General features: G+C 41.0%; 1 long non-coding RNA gene across 1 annotated transcript; it reads right to left on the bottom strand.

Annotated features, from left to right (window-relative positions):
- Window positions 1-11,445: 11,445 nt before the first annotated feature.
- Window positions 11,446-24,340, bottom strand: LOC103160183. The gene is made up of 4 exons (XR_003487582.2): window positions 24,201-24,340; window positions 20,697-20,807; window positions 17,376-17,456; window positions 11,446-11,711 (listed from the first exon to the last, which is right to left on the bottom strand). It is a non-coding gene; the product is annotated as an uncharacterized LOC103160183 (long non-coding RNA).
- Between the last annotated feature and the right edge of the window lie 78 nt (window positions 24,341-24,418).

Here is a 24,418-nt window from a genome sequence, read left to right as displayed (position 1 = left end):
AGGCCTCCTAACTGTCACCCACGTTCCTTCAGGGGGCCTGGTTTGGTCCTATGCTGGTTCTCCAGCTATCTGGCTGGAGTCCATGAGCTCCCACTTGCTCATGTCAGCTGTTTCTGTGGGTTTTCCCAGCCTGGTCTTGACCCCTTTGCTCATCACTCCTCCCTCTCTACAACTGGATTCCAGGAATTTGACTCAGTGCTTAGTTGTGGGTGTCTGCTTCTGCTTCCATCAGCTACTGGATGAAGGCTCTAGGATGGCACATAAGATAGTCATCAATCTCATTATAGGGGAAGGGCATTTAAGGTACCCTCTCCACTATTGCTTAGATTCTTAGTTGGTGTCATTCTTGTGGATCTCTGGACATTTCCCTAGTGCCAGATTTCTCTTTAAACCTATAATGGCTCCCTCTATTAAGGTATCTCTTTTCTTGCTCTCCTCTATTCATCTCCCAACTCAATCTTCCTGATCTCTCATGCTTCCCCCCTTCTCTTCTCCCCTCCTCCTTCTCCTACCTCCCACCCTCTTCCCCACCCCACCCCTGTGCTCCCAATTTGTTCAGGAGCTCTTGTCCCCAAAAGATTTCTTTATCATTATAAAATTATGAAAATAAACAAACAAAACTCAGTTAAGGATCCAGTCTATGGCTATCTTCATTGTCACCAGTTCTACTGACCTTTTTTTCCAGGGCACATGGTGAAAGGAAGAAATTCAAATAAAAGTAGATTTCTAAATGGTTGTTTTTTAATTTTTATATGCATTAGGTTTAGGTGTTATGTTGCATATATGTAGTCCCATCTGCTTGGAAGGCTAAGGTGGGAAGATCTCTTGAGTCCAGAAGGTCAAGGACAGCCTGGATAAGGTAACCACACCCCATTTCTTAAAAATAAAACAACATTATAGACACATATATTGTGTTGGTTTCTTTGCTATTGCTCTGATAGAACACAATGACTAAGGCAAATAATAGAAGAAAAAGTTTATTTAGGCTTATGGTTCTGGAATAATAAGATTCCATAATGGCAGGTGTGTGTGTGTGTGTGTGTGTGTGTGTGTGTGTGTGTGTGAACAAGCAGCATGCTGGAGTAGCAAGCTGAGAGTTCACATCTTGAATCACAAGCATGAATCAGAGAAGGTAAGCTAGGATCAGTGTTGTCTTTAAACTCTCATCTTAAAGCCCACCTCTAGTGACACACTTACTCCACAAGACCACATCTCCTAACCTTCCTCAAACAGCTTTATCAACTGAGGAACTAGAGTTCAAATACATGAGCCAATGGGGATACATTGTCATTCAAACCACACACACACACACACACACACTAAGGTTCATTCCTTGTGCTATAATTTGCTATATTTTGTTTGTTTGCTTTGAGACATGGTCTCAATAGTCTGGGACTACTACATAGCTCAGGTGTCCTCAAACTTGGAAGCCTCCTGAAGTGACCTCCCATTGTTGGGGTTACAGTTGTGGGGCAGAACCTTGGTTGATGCCCATGATAGCAACATGTATCCACTGTTTCATTTTCTTCCTTAGCTATACTGACCTAAAAAAGCTTAATTAAGACTATTCTGGAGTGGAGCTGGCCTGTTAAAATTCTAAGAGTAACTGGACCTGCTGTAGTCTTTTCTGTTGCTACTCTTTCAGCAATCCTTTATAACTTTGTGTTCCTCCACTACTGATTGTCACAATTCAATGTTCTGTGTCCATTTGCACTTTTGCCGTTATGCCTTCAGGATTCTTCCCAGGCTAGACTGCTCTTCCCTCTCTAATATTCGTCTTTTCTGAAATTGACACATTTGAAGGACTCTGGGCCAGTTATTTTTGCAAATGATTCCTTTATTCATGTTTGTCTATTGTTTCCTCCTGATTAGACTTAGGTACATCTTGGGCAGAGGTTTGGCATTTTGACAGGGAGTCCTTCTGAGACCATCCCATGAGGAGAGACAACCATGGTCTGACACATTACTGACAGTAGGTAGGCAGTAACAACCAAATTTCTCCATCAGCATCTTAATTTTCATAATCATTTCTAGTCAGCAGTTGACTGTAATCCTTTGTGACCATTATTGCTTTTACTGAGTTAGTATAGATTATGGCTATGGTCAGGAAACAGAAAATGACAGTTAATGATAAAACCAATGACTGGCTCCATTATCACCCACTTTAATTAATGATTTAGTAGTTTAATTACTAACCAAAAGGTAAAAAGGGGTGGGGTGAGGAAATGGCTCAGTCAGTTAACTGTTTTGTAAACACACAGACCTAAGTTTGATCCGTAGTGCCCAAATAAGAAGGCAGAAGTGGTAGGGTACACTTGTAATCCCAGCATTACCAAGTAGAGACAGGAGGAGTCCTGGGGCTTATTGGTTGGTTTTAGAGGGTTGCCAGCCAGTCTAGCTGAATCTACAAGCCCAGGTCCTACAGAGAGACTGTTTCAAAAAAAAAGTGGATTATTCATGAGTAATGTCTAACATTGTTCTCTGACCTCCACAGGCACAGGTACCCACACAAATGTACAGCAACACACACACACACACACACACACACACACACACACACACACACGAGTCCTGAGAAGGTAGAGTGGCCCAGTTTAACAAGGCAGAAAGCCCTTGGACTGTGTTTTGAACAAAGAACAAATGATCTTTCAGCACCACCTCATAGGATAGAATGTGTGTGAGCACACACATTCACACACACATGCATGCAAGTGGAGGCTGAATGTTGGGTCAGTGTCTTCCTCAGTTGCTTTCTACCTCATTTTTCAAGACCAGGCCTTTCACTGAACCCAAGGCTCACTGATTTGGCTAGACTGTCTTGTCAGTGAGCTCCAGGTCTCCTCCTGTTTCTGGTATCAACATACCCAGACTGAGTGGGGTTTTGGGGGTTTTATTTATTTATTTTGCTTTTAAAAAAATTAAATCCCTAAATGTTCTTAGAAGCTAAAAATGATTGTTTTTACAAATAGAGTTTTAATAATAATAATTTTAGGCAGTAACATTGTATCCACAGAAAAAACACCACATGGTATTTCTCCTGTCATGAAAAGTAAAGTATCATTTCTAGTTTTAACCATTTATCGGTTAGTGGAGCCTCCTTCAATTGTTCTTGAAACTGTGACACCTGCCCACACTGTTAAACTGTAACAGGATCATCTCAGACTAAATTTCTAGAGCCATTTATATGCAATTTTAACTTTTCCTTCAGGATCAAAGGGGTTTTTTTAACTTTTTATTTATTCTTTGTGGCTTTCACATCACCCATCTAGATCCCATTCATCTCCCTGTACCTTTGTATCCACCTTCTATTCCCCAATAAAATAAGAGAAAAGATAGAAACAAAATAAAGAAAAAAAGAAAACTCTCATCATAGAAGCTGTACCATGACACAGTGATTCTATTCTTTTGTCCATATATCTTTACTTGCAAGTGTTCATAGCAAGTTCATTGATCTGACTTAAGGCCTCTAGTTTCTGCTACAATATCAATACTGGGCCCTCACTGGGACTCCTCTTCGATATCCTGTTGCCCTATGCCATAGAGATCCTGCAGCTTTGGATCTGCAGGACCAGCCCCTTCATGTACTCCAGTAGATCATAGTTGGGGTAAATTTTGGGGTGAGGCAAACATAGACCTGGTTCTGGGCCTGAGTAGTTGCAGGGTTTATCAGCCTGGCAGCTGTCCCCAGTCCTCATCACCAGGATGAGCTCTCCAGCATTATTTTGCATTAGAAGACCCATTAGCCTATTCTTTAAATATACTGTTTAAAACTGAAGTTCAAACTTGCCATGGAATTTCTGTCCTTTTTCCTAGAAAATTTCATCTGCGTCCAACACAGTGCCAATAGTGTAACAAACGCATCAACTTCTAAGAAGCCAGATGAGAGACTACATATGAGTAACCTCAGGCAACCTGCCTGAATTGTCCACAACCCACGATGAAAATTGAAATCCTTTCCAAGAACCTTGACTCACGCATACAGACCTAAGATCCAGCTAGGTTTAACTTTTACTTCTCCGCGCACCACGGCATCAAAATTCATTTCCCCAAAGAGCAAGGCAATGCCAGATTCCAAAAGAAGAGAAAAACAACCGGGTCAAGAAACCTTCCCACATCACAAGCACGCTCAAACGCAGCGAGCTCACGTCCGAGGGGCACGGCGCTAGGTGGCAGAAGAGAGCCGGAGACGCGCTAGGCCGACTGCAGCAGCCGCTGAGCATCTCTTCTAGTTCCTTCCCACTTTACCCTGGCTCAGGCCTCAAAGGCTCAGCCGAATTCTAACAACAGGTTCTTCATTAAGGGGTACACTGCTACGAGATAAACATGGCTTTTTCAGCCGCTCAATTGCATCCTATTTGAAGAGATTATGCCCATATTCCAGGCTCCTTTGCTGTACAACGCTGTTTAGCAAACCAGTTCAAAACCCTGGCCCCACCCGGCACCCCTTCCCTCAGCAACACAAGCACATCTAGGTGAGTTTCGAGGTTTAGGGTCATCTAGAGGCTGAATTACTTACAAATGTCGCCTCCCCAAGATGCACTGAGCTTCAGGATGGAACCTCTGCTCCGGAGGCAGCCCCCACTGGACCAGACATCAGCTGAAGCCGCCCTAAGGCTTGAATGAGGTCCTCACGAGGAGGAATGCTAGGCCTTCCAGATGTGCAAACCTCAACTATTTGGTTTCTTAGGCAGCGGGTATTTGAGTGGTTTCAGTGGCGTCCAAATCTTCCAAACCCTTTCCTTAGCTTCAAAAGGGTACCAGGGCTTTCTTAAAGGGTTGTAAGGACTAAAGAAGGTATGGGATCCATCGATGAGTGTTTTGTGTGACAATTGGTCACACTACTCAGTAAATGTAGCTATGGTTATCATCTCCCAAATGAGACAGGAAGCAGGAAGGTTTTCTGAAGCAAGGTCCAGTCCTCATTGACCTCACTATTACCACTCTCGTTATGCCCCCACCCCCACTCCAGGCTTTTGTTAGATGGGGTGAATTTGGTGTTTTCACCTGGATGTGATGAAATGTCTTGCTTCTACAGTATCTATGGCATAATCTTCCCGGCTCCTGCTACAGGAAGCAGATCCTGTGCTTTTGACATGTGTCTCCATCACTTAGAGCTATGAAATCCAGGGCAGCTGGCTTCATCCTCCCGAGCTGCGTTTCACCATCTGAAAATGGAGGACAGCATGAGGACTTTTCTCGATAGGTCATTTATGAGACTGAGACGGCTAACTGTCACAGATGACGTGAGAAGTCAGCAGATGTTAGGTGCCGGCAGGGTTAGATTTATTATGCCCACACGTCCACTCTCAGAGCTTGTGGGGCTAAGGTGGGCTTCTTATGGTGACTAAGGAACGAATTGGACCTGGCTTCTGGAATCATACTTCCTGGTGCTTCAAGCTCTTGATGCAAAGGCAACACATAGTTTAATGATGTTAGTTTAACCTGGGGGAGAATCTAGGACGGAGAAAATGCCCCTGTACCATTACAGTTTGAAACAAGGGGTATTGTGCTGCAGATACGTGAAGCTAAATCTCAGCTTTACTACTTAGTCCCCAGATAACTTTGTCAAAGTTACAATATTCTCTCTGAACTTCGCTTTCTACATTTATAAAAATAGGGATCATTGTAAACCCTGCATAATCAAGAATGAAGATTACATGCAGAAATCCACTTGAAATGCTAGACAAGTTCCAGTAAAGGTTTGCTTTATTAGTCATGCTGGTATTAATACATCTAATATTGCCATCAAGCCTTGGAGATAGGGAGAGCATTCTGAATGTAGCTCTTGCATTATGACTAGGATTTGGATAAAGCCAAGGAAATCTGCTGGCAAGAAGAACAAACCACAAGAAAGGGGGAAAGTCAGCAGCAGCCACCGAGTAGCTGAGTTTGGACTCACTGAACACTTCAGGGTGTGTTTAGGATGTCATCTTTCTCAATTATTTGGGGCTGCAGTTTTTCCTGGGAAGATGGACTATTCATGGGGAAACTAGGGAAGTCAGGAAATAAGAACCTTGTTCATTCATTCATTAGAGAATTTGTGCTCCAAACACACAGATACCCTAAAGTTCATGAGAATAACTGAAAAGGACAGGGAGAAACCAGCAAGACTGAAGACTCAGTGGGTAGAAACACGGAGCATACGACCTGCCGCCCTGAGCTCAATGCCTAGAACTCATACAGAGGTGGAAAGGAAGAACCGATTCCACAGTGTTGTCCTCTGCCCTCCGCACACACAGTGATAATGAAACAGTGAACATTTAAAGGAGACTGTTTGAACTGGGGGGTAACTGCTTAAAAGAGAGTTTCAGGAAATCAGAGATTAAGATGAGAGCATTCTCCCTTCCTCATTGCTGTTCCCATAGTCCTTTGTTTGTATCCTTCCTCTAATGTTACAGCTGTGTTAAATATTAGTGTGTCCTCGAAAGCCTGCAATCGAATGTCCTTGATGCAAATATGGCATCTTTACCATCTTATCTCCATGTTGTCTTGTGTAATGTAACCTCAATATGTTTTGTATTGAATCGAAAACCTATGATTCTATGCAATATTTGCTGTTCCTCTTTGCTCAAAAATTGAACATCAGGTTTCTGTGTGCCGAGTGATTTTTCTTCTGGTGACATATAAAGTCAATCCATTAAAACATTGATTGGAAAGTCTGCACATGCTCCTCTCTGTTAGTGAAGAAAGTTTTCTTCTTGGTTCCTTCAGCTAGCAAGTGCTTAGTAATGTGGTGGTCCCTGGGACAGAGACAAAGAGCTGATGTTCTCCACTTTGTTAAAGGACACAGTCCAATCCCCATGAAGCAGAGTAATGGGTAGAAAGACTACACAACCTTCAAATGGGCTTAAAGTTATTTTCAAATGCTTAACTACTGATTGGGGAGGTCCTTCTGTGTATGTTTATCTTATTGGTTGTTGAATAAAGCACTGTTGGCCAATAGGGGAGGAAAATAGCTGGGACTAGGAGTCGAGGAGAATTCTGGGAAATGTAGGAAAGAGAAGTCTTGTGATCCAGGCAGGAAGTAACATAACAGGCAGACTCAGAATATAAGCAGGGACAATCAGAAAGTTGATCTCTTCCTCTTCCTCCTCCTCTCTGTGGAGCTGCCATGTGATCCCAGGAAGGCAGGACGCTTTCCACCAGCATCCTCCATAAGATAAGTCTTATAAAATATAAAGATTAGTAGTTATGGTTGATAAATAAGACTGAGTTAACATTTAAGAAATCCTAGTTATTGGCCAGCAGTATTGTACCTATATAAGTCTCTGTGTGTTATTTGGGACCTTAACGTGGCGGTGGGTGAGCCTTATCCTTACTAACTACCCTGTGGGAAAGTTTGTTTTAGCCCTATAAAATGAATAGGGAAGCCAAAAGCATTTCTCTTTTTGCCCCCTCCCACTCTTTTTCTGGAGTAGGTGTTCTCTTTAGAGTCCAGGCTATCCTCAAACTCATGGAAACCCACTGCTTTAGCAGGTGTGAACCACCACACATAGCTTAAAAGGATTTATGCCTGTGTGAGGAATGGTATAAGAAACTATGGTCAGTGAGATAATATGGTATGAAGTTTTTGTGTGGGGATGGGTACATACATACATGTTTTTATACCTGTATATGTGCACATGGAGGCCAGAAGTCAACCTCAGCCATCTTTTATCCACTCTGTTTTTTGAGGCAGGGCTTTTAAAGATTGACTAGACTGGCCAGCCAGTGAGTCTCAGGAACCTCCCTGTATCTGCCTCCCCAAAGTTGGGATTGTAAGCATAGCACACCATATTTGGCCTTATAAGTGGGCACTAGGACTCAAACTCAAGTCCTCATCTTGCACCACAAGCACTTTGCCAGCTCTTCAGTCCCTCACATGCAGGTTTTAAAGCATGAGTTCCAGGGTAAAAATGGCATTGGTTCAAATCCTTGCCCGGCATTTGATTTGTTTACCTTTGATAAGATATTAACCTCTCTGACCCTTGCTTTATGGCAAAATGGGAAAAATAATATACACCCCATATTATTATTGTAAGATTAAAAATGAAGGGCCAGGCACAGTGCTACACATCTCTAATGCCAGCACTTGGGAACTGGAGGCAGGAGGATCAGGAGTTTGAGGTCATCCATGGTTACAAAAGGAGTTCAAGGCCAGCCTAGACTCTATGAGACGCACATCTCAACAAACAAGCAAAACTAAGGAAAAACACTGTGAAGGAATTTTATGCAAGCAATATCTTTCAGAAGACCTCAGATATGAGATATGGAATGTACTTCACTTATTGTAGACAGCTTATCCATTCATTATCCACACAGTTTATAATCACTTGGATGACCAAGTTTTGAAGCTGTGACTCTTAAGAAATGTTGAGTTTTGCGGTTGCATTCCTAGAAGGCGCTTGGAGATGAACCCTCAAATAACTGATTCTAGAACAGTGTTAGAATCAGAGTCTACAGGAGAACAGGAGGATGTGCAGTGGTACCCCCCACCCCAGTCATTTCCCCAGGGTTCTCCGGAGCTGAGGTGGCTCTTATAGGACGCCTTGTGTCAGGGCAGAGATGTTGGATTTTTCATAGTCCTGACTCACTAGTTCCCCCTGAAGGGCAGCAGATAGGGTCCCTAGTAGGACAGCTCTCTTCAGTTGAGGTAATCTAACAAGAGACACCAACCTAAGACTTGTCATTCTACTTTTCTCCCAACAACTAAGTAAAAAAAAATCCCAAAGGAAGGCACTGTAGCAGTGTGAAGATATACATGGACGTGATCTGTGCCATGCTTCACATATATATCAACTGAAGCTATATTTTGAAGTGATGTAATTTCAAATAAAACACTTTGCTACCTTTCTGTAGATATACTGTTGCTTTCTGTTACCTTTAGAGCATTTTTAATTTCTCAACTATTTAATGGTATCCATGTCCCAGAACACCATCTCATGGTGAAAATGAAAATTCATAGTGGCTTTTCCTCGTTGGCTATTCCAGGATCACCACTATCATAAATGATACAGTAACTATCCAGACCAGAAAGTTCATGACGAACTACTGATTTCAGAGGAAGCAAATGGTAATGAATGTCCTTCTTACTAGGAAAGCAATAGTACCAAAGATGTTGGACCAACATGTGTGAAACCACACTAGATGTCATCTTTGTATTTGAATTCTGAGCCAATTTTGATGGTGGCTAGTCAACTGGCTTCTGAATGACTTGTGATTCCTTAGATTATACAAAGAAAAATGAACCCAAACAGAGACTTGTATGGGATCAGAAGACAAGAAAGATGGCAGGAAAACACAGAAAGGAACTCAAGAACAGATGGAGGCTGGGGGCTGGGGGAACATGAAGACCAATGTGGGCACTGGCAAAAAGCAAAAGGAGTAAAGAGTCTGTAGTGACTTGATCTCCAGTGATGGTGCAAATTTCTAAGGAGGGGCCATATCAACTATAAAAACATTTTTCTTTTTTCTTATATTTTTATTATTGAAAAGAAAATTTAAATATAAATATATTTTGATCATATTCTTTTTTCCCAAACTTAAAAAAATCATATAATGTATGGACAGTGCTTTGCAAATTCCCGGCAAATGCAATATGCTGGCTATTTTATTACAGGAAGGCCTGGGAATACAGGGTGACTCAGTGATGAATGGAGAACAGGAAGTTCTGTTCATGCTTAAATTCAGGGAAATGCATTACTTGCCACTGGGAGCATTTACATTATGGGTATTTGACTAGTGAATGTCTCAGTCAAGTTTTATGTCAGCACTAAATGAAGGTGTGGGCTCTGGCTCCTGGTGGCAGCCTTAGCTTGACTTCGGGCATTCTTCTTTCTTTCCCATGAGCAGGAAACTTGAAACTACACTCTCTCCACCTGGGGTGTAGAAACGTAAATGGTACCAGAAAATGAACAGAAAACAACATGCAACAAAGGACCACAATTTGAAAAACTTCATTTTCCCCTCCAGCTACATCCTCATCCCTCCCAGTTTTGAAATTTTGGTCATCTCACTCAGATCCTTAGAATGTATGCTCTCAAAGGTACATACTAAATTTCTCTACCTCTTCTTAAATTTACTGAACAAACAAACAGCATTAATGATCAGCGTGATAATGACCCTTTTTGGCTATCTTATGAATTTAAAGGAACACACACACACACACACACACACACACACACACACACACACACACCTAGTTTTGAAAGACTCATACTAAAGGCTTTTTATCTCCTTTCCTGGCTCCTACCACTCCATTCCTAAAACAAAATTCAAATTGTATTTTGAGATTGGGAAATATGTCCTGATATTTTGCTTTTGTTTTTATTCCACAAGTGCCTACCACTGTGTCTGAACGCAATGGGAACTCAATAAAATTTGTTGAATGAATGGATGGAATGGAAGAAACATTAGGGATAATATAGTCCTCATTTTAGAATGATTTTCTAGGAGATTGAGGCATATGCACAAGGGCCCATAGCTGTATGGGTTGATTCAAGGATGTAGTGTTCAGAAACCTGTGGCCAACACTCTTTGTACCACAGCACATATTTGCCTTTTGTACTTGAAAGACCCAAGTATGTTCTCAGCATTGATTGTACCTCACTCCAAATGAAGACGTTCACTTTTAAAGACACATTCGTTTCTTTAAAGCTAGAAGTGAGGTAGAACATTAGACTATGAAATAATATTAATGTAACCTCTTAGCCTTCAATACCTTTTCTCATTGTATCTTTCCCAAACTCTTATTCATATGATAGATAAGAGACCTTTTTTTACTAATTCCTTGTAAGTTTAGAGGTTCCATTATTATTACCAAATAATTTTTAAGTCAAAATTAATTTTGATAAGTATACAAAATAATGGACTAATTACATTTTTACACATGTTTATCATTGTGCTCAGTGTACTTTGCTCATTCATATTCACTTTATTTAGTCAACTCCCTCCTGCTGGTTCCCAGCTTCCTCTCAAATAGTTCCACTTCTGCTTTCCTGTGATCTTTAGGAATCTAGAGTCCACATATGAGCAAAAATGTGACATTTGTTTTTCATAGTCTTATTTTGCTTAATAGCATAATTCCCAGTTCCACTCATTTTCCTGCAAATGACATAATTCCATTGTTATTTATAGCTGAACAAAATTCCATTGTGCCTCTGCGTGTGTGTGTGTGTGTGTGTGTGTGTGTGTGTGTGTGTGTGTGTGTGTGTGTGTGTTTAGGAGGGGATGGAAGGAAGGAGGGAGGGAGGGAGGGAGTGGGGAGGGAGTGAGGAAAAGGGGGAAGGAGAGAGAGAGAGAGAGAGAGAGAGAGAGAGAGAGAGAGAGAGATCCATTCATCTGTTGATGAATATCTTGGCTGGCTCCATTTGTTGGCTGCAGTGTAAACATGGATATACAGGAATCTGCAAGGGAAGCTAGTGTAGATTTCTTCAGGTACATACTCAGAAATAGAAGTGGTACAGCTGTGTCATATGGAAGTTTTATTTTTAGTTCCTCTCATTTAGTAATATCATCAATTTGTAGAAAGTAGAATTTAACCACACTTTAGACAAAAAAAAAGGGGGGGCACAAGAACAGCCTTGATTAATGTCAGTATTTTACATCATTTTAATTTATAAAATATATTCAGGGCAAGGCATTTAATTGTCGATGGCTTACAGTTTCAGAGGTTTAGAGGTGTGCAGGCAGACATGATGCTGGAGAAGGAGCTGAGAGTCCTACATCTCGATCTGTCAGCAGAAGAAGCAAAAATTGAACCACACTGGCCAGACAAGAGCTTATAAAACCTCAAAGCCTATCTTCACAGCGACACATGCCCTCCAACAAGTCTACACCCACTCCAACAAGGCTACACCTGCTAATAGTACCACACACTATGAGCCAAGCATTCACACACATGGGTCTGTGGAAACCAGACCTATTCAAACCACCACAGTCAGTAAAGTGCCTGTCACCAAGTCTAACAACCTGAGTTTAACCCACAAAACTCACAAGCTGAAAGGAATTGTCCCCTGACTTCCATCTGAGCATTGTGGCACTCATGTAGGAGCATGCATGCACACAGAGAACAAACAAATATATGTTGCAAAAATTAAATATATGTATATATACAAATGTTCAATTGAAATAGAAAATATTTTTGAAGATCATCTATGATTTCATGATCCCAACATAACAATAACAGCATCATTTCATTGTAACATTCTGATTAATTTTTTTAGTCTGTTCTGTCTGTTCTCTCTCTGTCTCTGTCTCTCTCTCTGTCTCTGTCTCTCTTTCTCTCTCTTTCTTTCTCTCTCTCTCTCTCTCTCTCTCTCTCTCTCTCTCTCTCTCTCTCTCTCTCTCTCTGTGTGTGTGTGTGTGTGTGTGTGTGTGTGTGTGTAGGATCTCCCTTTGTAACCCAGACTGGCCTAGAACTTGCAGTCCTCCTGAGTCAGCTTCACACCTGGCCCTACTCTTTTATTCCTAGTCAAATTTTCTATAGATGTGAACAAGGAACACCTCTTCAATTTCTTTTTCACTATGTAAGAAGATTTCCATGTTTTAGCACAGCCTCTGTAACTATACATATTCATTGTTCATACAATATTCCACTGGATACATACACTACAGTTGACTTAATTAAGCCCCCAGGGGTGGATGGAAACACATTCCCCACTCATTTATTACTTTAAATCAAGCAAGGATGAGCACGTGTAATCACACAATTTTATCCATATTTTGGGCTATTTCCTTAGTATAAATTCCCAGAGTGGAATTACTGCATCAAAGAAAATGGCATTTTTATGGCTCTTCAAGCACAGGTTGCCAAATTCCTGCCATAGGGGATAAAATTCAGTTTAATTAAATTTATTGAGGAAACAGAAGTTCGAATTTCCTGTAGTCAGTATTGCCAAGTAGCCAGCAGAGGCCAAACAGTGTGAAAAGAAGGATTTGTTCTGAGTAGGTAGGTCCACCCTTTCCAGCCAGTTTATGAAGGGTGCCTGGGAACTCTAATGTGTCCAAAAGTTGTTACTTAGACAGCTATGCATTAGCACTGCCAGTTAAACTATAGGGCTGAATTCCTGAATTCTGTTCCTGGTCTGTGACAGTTCTCCAATGAAAGAGTAATAAAAATAAAGTTTGGGGTTCTGTACTAACAATGGTTCAGCCCTTATCTGGCTTTTGAGGCTCCTAGCTTTTATCTCTGCCACTGAAAGGGAAGGAAGTGAGGCAGTAAGGAGACCGTTTGGATAAGTAGTCTACACTTTTTCCAGGTGCATTTCTGGTGAGACTTGAGGAGATGACATTATGAGTTTGAAACTTTCTCTAACTTTAAATTATATTATCAAAAGCCAACATGACTTAGATTTAGATAGGGGCCTCTAATCAAAGAGCATTCCATGGCTGGGTTTGCCACTCAGAACACACAGAAATTGGACTGAGTGCTTCTTCTTTTTTCCACACAAATGATCATGCTGAAGTAGGACTCCAGAAACACATCTGGATAAGTCGATTAAATACACCTGTACATTTACATCATCAGAAAGCCCCCCACCATCTGAGCTGTCCTTCCCCCCACAACCTAAGTACTGGGCTTAATCCTCAAGGCAAAGACAACTCATGATGTCCCAGACAGAAGCTGAAAATTAGTGAAGAACAAAATGAACCGCTTAGCACTTAGAATGCTTTTATTAGTGTTTTTAATAAACATTAACTTTGAAAGAGCCTTGATTATTAATATTTCTAAGCCCATTTTTTCCAAGTAAAAAGACCAAAGTTGAGACACACTGGGTAATTTTTCTTCAGGTAATAAGCCAAGAAGAGGTTGAATCAGGACTTAAGTAAGTTCTTAGATCCTAGATTCTATATTTGTATTACAATCACCTCCCATTAAATACTGATTACAAGAAATGCATATGGTGATTATTAGAGAACTCAGCCATTTCATAAATCCCTGCACATACGCTTTACATTGGAAGAAAGGTGAAAAGAAACAAGTTTTGGACTAAAACTATTATCCCAGCTGGACATTGTCGTGCATGTCTCAGAGTGGATGTGGGTTCACATGGGTCCATGGAAAGAAGACTCAGGGATACTTTTAAGAATGAACTTAGCTGGATGGGCAGTGGTGGCATATGCCTTTAATCCCAGAATTTGGGAGGCAGAGACAGGCGGATCTCTGTGAGTTCAAGACCACCCTGGTCTACAAGAGCTAGTTCCAGGACAACCTCCAAAGCCACAGAGAAACCCAGTCTCGAAAAACCAATAATAAAATAATAACAATAACAATAATAATAACAATAACAATAAACTTAGCCTTATATGGCTTCAGAGGTCTTCAACCTCAATGGACTGAAGTGCTTTCCCTATGCTCAGGGCATTATTTTTCTCCATATTTATCCTTTAGCCAGTTGATTTCCATATACTCAAAACAAGCTGAATGTTATAGCCAAGGGTACTTGAGACTTCCCACATCAATTTCAAAAGGGCATTTTAACTTGATTCATCCTTTTCTTTTGCAGGAGATCATTGTGGCTGTAAAAAATGCAAATGTTGCTTAGCACTATCAAGCTTGCTTGTGAGCCCTCCTTGAAAAGTTGGCTTAGAGGTGCATGGCATAGAGCCATGCTCCACCCCCTAATGTTCTTTGTTACAGAGGCTGATAACCAAGGACAGGTAAGATCTTCTTGCTTCCAAGCAACCTAAGAAAGGTCACACATGACGGAATGTGTGGTCCAATGACCACACTGGTAGGTTGAAGGAGGTGACCTAAGACAGGCACAGCCATTTGTCCTGTTGCAGAAGCACAGGTATTATTTTATTAATTTAAGAAGGGGGAATTGTTGGTGCCAGTATATTGGAAATCTATTCCATCCTGCCATGAGTTCAGAGAGCTCAAGTCACTCCTGCTCTCTTTAAGATATTAGCTTAATGGCTGCAGGATGTCCTGGCCTCAGTGGTGAATGGCTCTATCTAAGTAACAATAGACTCGGGCCCAAGCAAGTTTATACTCATCCTAAAGGCTAGGATATGTGCTGCTATGGAGTGCCTGATGGCAGAGTTGTATGTGCAGTTACCCCATGTTATTAGAGAAAATCAATCAGGTCAACAGTTGGTTTCTTTTAAAGCTGTGTGTGCATATGCCATAGATTACCCACTTTCCTGCAAGCTTTTATTTCTTCCTGCACTACTGCCAGTGTCTAGCATAGTCCTGGTATAGCACATTTACCACTGGTACTGATTTCTAAGTTCCTGGTTTTCTTCATTCTGAGACTGCTACATGTGAACTTCTCATCCTATTTTTAGTAAAATTGGACATAGGGTTTGTTTTGGCCAATGAAATGGGATTGGAGGTGAGGCCTATGACTCCAGGTAAAAAAACCTGAAGAGGCCATTGAGCAACTCACCACACGCTGCTTTCTCTCTCTTGTGACCAAAGCATTTGGGATGCTTTCTGCTCTATCAGGTTAGAACTCTGAGTAATTACAATGAACGAGCTCCTCCCCCCCACACACACACACACACTCCTGCTACTCCTGCTGACTCTGGTTGGATATAAGCAGGAGTGAAAAATAAAATTTTATGATTTAAATCATGGGAAGCATGAAAGTGCTTACTAGAGTTTATCTTAACCTATGTGTATAAGCTGATTCAAAGCAAGGGCTTTGAATGTTAAGGTTCAGAGCACCTCGAGTGTTGGGCTCTTCTGCTCCTATCCTATATAAAACTAGATGCTACTACTGGTGCTGAGCCGTTGCCAAGATACCAGGGTGGAAAGACAGCAGCTTCTTAGGCCCCTGCTCCAGCTGGGCTATTTAGCCAGGAAGAATGACAAATTACTTGTTCTAATAATTTGGTAAGCCACACAGAATTTTGGTTTTACTATCATCTCATTACTACTGCTGCTAACTAATATTTCTTTCTCTGTGGCTTTCGTGAAACTAAATACATTAAATAAATGTAAATTCACCTCTTTAATCTTCTTAATAGTTCTCTTATTAGCCTTGCTTTAGAGCTAAAGAAACAGGCACTGAGACAGTATTAGTTTGCTGGGAGAAAAATTACCCACTCCAAGGGATGAGCCCCCTATTGTTTGTCCAATGCAGAGCAGTCAGCTCTGAAACCATATACACACAAACACCACAGATGGACTCAACAAGTTGTATTTATATATATTCATAAACATACATACGTACTGTAAGCCAGGGCTCAGTGAAATCACTGAACTGGACCACTTTGTGTGTAGAAAGAAAAGTTTATTAGAATAAACAGCCATACTGCCTTGAGAATAGAGAGAAACAAAGCAGGAAAGCAAGTGAATTTTATGATTGTCAGTAGGGGTGGAATCTTTGAGCTGACACAAGCTGTTCCAATAAATCAGGAACTATATGCCATTGCCAGAGGTAGCTGACCAGTTGGGGCAGATAAGGAAGCTAGCAATTTTCCCTGTAAACAGAATGCTGAGTTTAGGATTCTGTTCAGTCAACAACAATCCTTTATCCAGTCAAAGTCCTTCATTTTAGAACATTGTCACCAGTACTGTCATTTGGAGGGCTGGCTTTGGAAACCCCCGCACCAATAACAAAAGCAATAATAAATCAAAGAAAAAGGTGATAAACTTGAGAGTGGGGGCATGGGGTTTTGAGGGAGGGTAGTTTGGAAGGGGCTTAGGTGGAAAGGGAGAAGGGAAAGTGAGGTGATTCTATTTCAGTTAAAATATGTTTACAAGATAGCTGGACGGTGGTGGTACATGCCTTTAATCTCAGCACTTGGGAGTCAGGGGCAGGCAAATCTCTGAGTTCGAGGCCAGACTGGTTTACAAAGCTACACAGAGAAACCCTGTCTCGAAAAATCCTGTTTGCTCTAATTCATAGGTCAAAAATAAAAAAAAAATAAAAATAAAAAATAAAGTGGTTCAAGGAGCACGTAGACCTGGGCAGTCTAACCTAACTCTAGAAAATGTATCTCTTTATAGTGATGGTACTCTATGTCCTAAAAAGTGATTCACACTCAGGTGAGAATGTTTTGTACACACAGACACACAAGCTGAGTTCTGTGTCATCTAGCACGGCAGCGTTGAGAATGACTGGAAAGAAATGGCTTTATATTTGATAGGGTGCAAGATGAGTGAAAATCAAGTGCATAGCCATGTATTTTGGAAGCTGAGTGGTTGCAGTGATAGTTCCTCCTCAGGAGCTGAGTTTGCAAGAGAGTGACGTAGGAAACATCTGTTGCTTAAGATGCTTCCTTGGCCTTGTAGTGCCTCTCATCTAATGAGCATAATTGTGGTTCCAGAAACAGCTAGCATTCAGCCACAAGTAGGAGAGAGGTTTGAGGCATCTATCATATGAACCCACTATCTTTAGAGAAAACCCAGAAAGTAGTCAAAGATGGAGCCTAAATACACATACCTCCTGGAGTTCAGACTCTTGGCCGTTCTCCCTCAAGTTCCATCTCATTCTCCTTGCAGGAGGACCCGGCAGTCAAGATACCTGCAGAGTTTACAGACAGATTTGGATGCTTATTTACCATGCAACTGTCTCTTTCATTAGTTGTTCTTCAAATTATTATTAGTTTCAGTTCTTTCAACGTTGGTCCCCCGCCCCCAATTTTGATTAGTAGTAAACACTTGGTGAAAGAGAAAAGAGGAAAGCAAAAGTGAAGCTTTGAAATTCATTATTCAGCTGCTGTAAAAATTGGCAAATGCTTTACATCTAAACCCACCCACTGTAATCTTTCCCATTGCGGCTGCAACAAATTACTACTGGTGTAGGAGCTTAAAGCAACACAAATTATCCTACAGACTTGATGTCTAATGTCCCGAAACCTTCACGATGACAGGACTGTCCTTTTCCATTGGTTCTAGAAGAGAAGCTACAGCTAGCTTGCAGTCTAGCTTGCAGAGACTGCCGCATTCCTTGGCTCCTGTCCTTAAATGCCATCCTCAGAGTATGTTGCTCAACCTGTGCTTCTATGATCACATCTCCGTCTTAATACTTCAGTGTTTTGTTTGCTCTTCACAACCTCTTGTCATTACTCTGGGCCCACATGGCTTATCCAGCATGATCTCCTTGTCATAAAATCCTCAATTCATCATATCTGTGAAGTCCTACTTGTCATGTTCAAAGTCCTTGGGAACTAAGAGCCAGAAGTCTTTGGACAGTCTTGGTTTTGTCTATTATACATACCCATTTGCCATTCAATATACTCATCTATGCAACTGAATGCTTGCCATTTTTGAGAGAGAGATATTAGACAGACAGTGAGCTGGCTTTTGAGAAGGTAAAGTGGGAAAAGAACAAAGAATATAGATGAACCTTAAAAACACTGCACCGATTTTAAAAGTTTAAAAAAGATAATATTCAGAAGCCAACACTATCTATCAGGTGAATTCCCTGGGTACATAACACTCAGAAAGCTGCTTTTCCATTTCAAGAATATATACTTGTGCAAAGAAGGATTTCAAAGCCATAACAACAGTATTTAATGTAGGGAGAAGTAACAGTAGATAATCAGGAGTAAATAGAATACATAAAGCAGGAGGTAGGACTTAGGGGGTTATATGTGTTATGAACTAAGGCATTTATTAACTATACAATATATGTTAAAAAAAAAAGATAAGAGGGCTAGAGAGACAGCTCAGTGGCTAAGAGCACTTCCTACTTTTGTAGAGGATGTGAGTTTTGGGTCCAGCTGTCATATGGTGGCTCACAACCACCCACAACTCCAGTTCTAGGGAATCTGACATCCTCTTCTGGCCTGGCTGGCCACCAGGCATGCATGTGTTGCACAGACATATAAGCAGGCAAAAACTCACACACACGCAAGACAAAGCTAAGAAATCTATAAACATTTCTAAGAAAATAAATGAGATAGTTTAAACACAGTGCTGTAGTTACGGAAAGTGAAACAGAGCTGTTAACAAAGTGAAAGCACCCATGGACCAGAGGAACAGAAGCAGGGATACCCTTAAAACACTGGCTTGTAGCTGGAGGGAGCTTTCTCCTTAAGGGATATTTCACAATGTCTAGAGACATTTTTGGTTTCACATTTGGAGGAGGGGTGTGCTCTTGGCCTCTGATGGATGGGCCAGAGATGCTGTTCTGCACCATCCAACAACACCTGGGGGGGGGGGGCAGCCTGTCACAGCAAAGAAGCTTCTGGCTGGAAACATCGTGGTACAACAACCAGACATAAAGGTTAATTATTCCTGAAAGTATTATGGACACATCAATAGCTTTGTCTTATAAATATTTAATTATGCTCTCTCTGCTGTGTTTAAAGTGTATTTTTCAAAATGCCTGGTGCCTATTCTCTATGAATTTCTGACCTTGCCTCTGCAGTCTGAAGATTGCTGCTTGCTTACATGTTCCTATTTGTGAGTTTTTGTTAATCCATGAGCTTGAAATATATCAGAACATAATTAGGGTTAGAAAGAAACAAGAATTACTGTTCAACTCCTCCAGCTTCATTCAGGTTATAAGCTAATCTTCAAGCAAAGGAGAGTATTGGTATCTTCCTCACATGTGGACAGTGACTTTGGCTCTTAAAATCAGTTTGAGTGTGACTGAATTAATTAAGGGACCAGTACAGTAATTCAATTTTACAGTAGATTTGTGGGGCATAGTCAACTTAATAACCATTCATGGCAAATCATATCTACCACCAAGAAATAGTAAATCATCACATCTCTAAAATGATCAGTGTTGCCCGACAAAGGCAAAATAGTTTAGCAGTGTGGCTTTACCTTCTTATTTTGGTTTTAGTTATTCTTTTAATGAAGGTTTCTCAAACCTATGCGCTCATCATTCATGGCAGATTCTGGATTACCTTGTGTTTGCCCCACAAGTAGGCATGTTTAATGAGGAGAAATGTTAAAATGTCATCCTCAACACCACTAGCCAATGGGACCTCTTAGTGTAATCTAAAGATCTGGAGCCAAAGACCTGTAGGAAGACACCATAACCATGCCTCCTAAGGGCTGGCTGCAGGTGTGCCTGACCATGCCTGTCAAGGCGTGGTCAAGGTGAGGTCAAAATGACGCACCATGGGCTCTTAAGCGATGAGCACATGGACACTCTCTTCCCCTTTGGCTGCCCCTTCTCTCTGGCCTCCCTGCCTTGCTGCCCCTGGGTACTCTCTGGCTTTCGTTTGGCTGCTATTTATCTGAATAAAGGTATCTTGAATCTACAAGCTTTTTCCTTCAAAGACCCTTACACAACTACTGAAATACTGTGAGCTGTAGTCTTTTCATTTATAGCAAGTCATATCAAATTTAACTAAAGCCCTTAGTTGAAGTGAAATAAAGTAGGTGACTTATAGCTATTAATTCTCATTCTTTGTTCAGTTCTTAATTAAGTCTTACCAATAGGAAGGTACACATAGTTAATGTTTTCCCTTCAAGGTCAAGCTAAGAGAAATAAGAAAGTGTCTACTGCTTTGGCAAGCATTTCTGTAACTCACCCTGCTTTAATACCCTGCTTAACTCCTACAAGTGAACATGATCTCTTAGTGTTCTGGAATCCATAACACATTGTCTGGAATGTCTATCTTATCTAACTAGAGGGTGCCTTCAGCCCTCATGATTTAGTTGACTTTCATTTGAATATTTTTACCTCCATAAACAACAATGTCCCAAATTAGGACTTCCTCCCCCCCTCATTTTTACTCCTTTCTTCCTTTTGCCATCATCCCCAAAGCACACCGTGTCTTCCCAGAATTCAGGTACACACCTTTAATCCAAGCATTCAGGAGGCAGAGGCAGGCAAATCTCTGTGGGTTTAAGGCCAGCCTTGTCTGCATTGTAAGTTCCAGGACAACAAGAGCAAATAGCGAGGCTCTGTCTGAAATAACAAAACAAACAAAAAAATGTCTTTTTTGAGAAATCAAATATTCATGCCATTATTTTCATCCATTTACTTTTTCCTTCTTGTGTAGGCTAAATTCCAGGTACTAAAAGGGAAAATTAATGCATTTTAGTATCCCCTAGTATAATAAAATTGAGTGTTTGAAAAATATAGTCTTCTAGTTATTACCATTACATAAGAGATACAATAGAGAAACATCCAATAGGTAGACTTAATGCTAATATCCACTATAGATTGTGTATTTAAAATAAAGTAAACCACATGCAACATATAGGTCCCAGAATTAAAAAATAGTACCTGCAATTATATTAAATTTATATTGTTAAAAGAAACTCGACTCTGTTGCTTCATTCCAGGCATTAATCCAGTTAATACAAAAACCAAGGAAAATGTCACATTGGACACATTAAGTAGATTGCAGCTGAGAAAGATAAATGTGTAAGGATGCCATTTGCTGAGAGGTAAGAGTCATCAGTGTCCCTTCTCACTTTCTTTCATCTTATATAGCACTGGTTAATCTCACAGCCTGCACAGCACTGAACAAGGAAATTGGAAAGCTGCAGAATCGATTTGCAGAAGTGAGCTTCTATTTCTCTTCCTCCTCCTCCATCAGAGCTGCTATCACTGCTGTGTTGTGTGGGATCATTATTGACAGTCACCTGTGCACAACTGATAATTGCTAAAAGTCATTCTCCAAATGTGAAGGCACACACAAAAAGGCGACTGCATCTCCCCTCCTCATTTTTCAAATTTGTTGCTTTCATGATCCTTTATCTTCTCTATAACTTAAAGGTCAAGACTTTTCTCAAGCTGCTATCACAGTGGTCCTCTTTGCTTTTGGTTCCCAGGTAATATATACAATAAGAAAGCTCCAGTGTCTAACTTAAATGCAGGTCTTAGCATATTCTGGGGTTGCTTTTACAATTAGAATATTCTGGGGTTGCAATATACAATTTATATATTTTACTCTAAACATTAACTATATGGGAGAATTGCTTCAAGGGTCAACACAGTACTGAATACATTAAGGAAACTGGGTTACTTTTACTGCTGTCTTTCCAAGTTAGGCATAGGTTTTGTAGGTTCTTGGCAAGTGTGAACTTAGAGCTACCTTATTTAAAAATAAAACTATAGCTTAGGACCATTTGTTATCTACTCTGAAACAGAATCATCTTTGTATTTAAAAAAAAAACACTGAGAATTCGTAGAACTAGTCCTTCAACTTTGAGATCCTTCTACTTATTCTGTTTAAAAAGTGCATCAAAATAATGAAATCTCCACTAAGCAATATCACCTGATAAGTAGTGAAGTCTATTTATAGGGTGTCAGATAACTGGAAAGCTTGTAATTACAATTTTTTAGTTCTCAAATTTAGATTTACTTTCTGTCGTTTGTAATCTGACCCATTCCCAAGTTGGCAAATCTTTGTCTGTTAAAGAATAAGGAAGCTTTCTTTTAGTTAATTTAGCAATATGGAAAAGTGCATTATTTAATTATTACAGAATTAAATAGAAAATTGAGTTAGACATGGAGAAATGGCCATGTAATCCCAGCACTCAGAAGGCTGAGTCAGGAAGATCAAGTTCCAGGCCAGACTGTATGTAGCTAGACCCTTGTCATTTCAAAAATTTAAAACAAACAAACAAAAAATAGAAAATTGGGCAAGTGTCTCTTCAAGAGTAAGTAGAATTTCCCTTATTTTAACAGGATTGAAAATTTGCTGATTAAATTTGAACTTCAGTTAAACAGTCAGTTGTATGCTCCCCCAAAATGCATGCTCTATGCTTTATTTGCTAAATCTATCCTGAGCATTAATGCCATTATTTCTTAGTGTCCTCAGTATTGTGATCAAAATCATTTTACTAAATTGAATGCATGAAAAATGCAAATTCAAATTAGAATTAACAAAAAGTGAAATCAAATCCATCGTGTATAGACAGACTATGCTGATAAGCAAGCCTTTCATGTTTCATAAGGACTGTGAATGATGTCCATAAGCCCCGATTCCCAGGAAGCACATCTCATTCATTCACATAGCAGTATAGTACTCGGAACTTTGTTGTAACCAGTCTTTGTGGGGCTTCAGTCAGATCCAGCTGACTTGCCTGGTTTGTACCTGAGAGGGGGAGTGTGGATTGAGAAATGGCAGGTAAAGATACTCAGGAAGAGAAAGACACAGAAGAGGGTCAGAAGGGCAATCCAGTGAATACTGGATACAAGGAAGAAATAGACTTTCTTCCTTCATTCTCCAAACATTTGGTAACCATGACTTAGACTAAATTTCTTGTTATCTTGAGGGTCCAGAGTAACCACAGCCTCAGAGCAAGTTGCTTTTTATTTAGATAAGATGTCCATGACCAATACCAAACATCCTACAGTAGCCACACCTTAGACCTTTAGGTCCAAAGACTTTAACCTTGGAAGAGTAAGGATTCAGTTTTGAACTCTGACCTTAAGCCAAGATGAAGCAGAACCATCTCTCTCGGCCCTGACAGGACTTTGAGTTTCTAGAACACTTAGGGAATAGAACTCAACTATTTTAAATGATACCCAGTCTTTTTCAATCATAGATGAAAATTTCAAGACCCTTTAGTACGTTCACCTGGGGCTGATGGTGTGCTTGCATGAGGCTTCTATAAGCATTTCAACGGATCTGATGGATGGACAGGGATGGATAAAATTCCTGCTTTCTTGGGGAAGACTATGAGGTAGACAGAATGCCAGTGCTAATGGTGATTAGATGTTAGGGTAAGGGATGTATGTTCAAGAGCTGGAAGAGCTTGTGTAGGAGTCAGGAGGACTTCAGCACTGTCCTGGCAAGCTCCTCTCTCCAGCACTGTCCCAGGTTCAGCCTCTCTCCAGCCCAGAGGACTTATTCACTGTCAAGGGGCCCAGGGGAAATCAATCATCCGCCCCCGCCCCGCTCCAGCCCCTCCCCCACCCCCACCCCCGCCCTAATGCTCCTGTACTCTTCAGTGGCACCGGTGTTTCCTGGGTGAGCTAGAAAGGTAAGCCAAGTGGATTCTGGTCCTGAGTGGCCTTGTAACCAGATCCAGATCTGTGAAAAGCAGGGCATGTGACTAAGGTGATGCAATTTCAAATGGACGTCACAGGTGACTCATCAGAGGTTTGCTTTGGGGCCTACTGATATTTTTCTTCTGGGCGGGGTGTCTTATTTCCTCTGCATTTTTTGGATAACAGCCCTGGTGACCATTTCCAACTTTTCAGAGTTTCAAAGCCGTCATGTAGAGCGCTTTTTCATACGGGGAATCTAGTCACGGGAAGGGAGTTTGGGGAATGAAAAAATTGATTTTTAAAACGGAGAGAGGCCTTAGCCAGGGAAATGTGAGCTACAAGAGCTTTTCCTACCTCACGCCTCAGAGTGACAGCGCTCCTCAGCCAGAGGACTACATTTCCCGGCGGGCGCTGCTTATCTCACAGGCACAAGCTGGCGGGTTCAGGGCTCTCCACCTCCTCCCAGCTAGCCAATAGGAACGCCCGGCTTGAGCCTCTGCCCGACAAGGAGCACGCGGGAACCGCGACACTAAAACTACATTTCCCGATGCGCAAGTGCTCGAATACTGACC

The sequence above is a fragment of the Cricetulus griseus genome, chromosome 8 (genome assembly GCF_003668045.3).
Source record: "Cricetulus griseus strain 17A/GY chromosome 8, alternate assembly CriGri-PICRH-1.0, whole genome shotgun sequence".
Lineage (NCBI taxonomy): Eukaryota > Metazoa > Chordata > Mammalia > Rodentia > Cricetidae > Cricetulus > Cricetulus griseus.
Note: the sequence above shows the minus strand (reverse complement) of the source record. Positions and strands in the feature narration are given on the sequence as shown.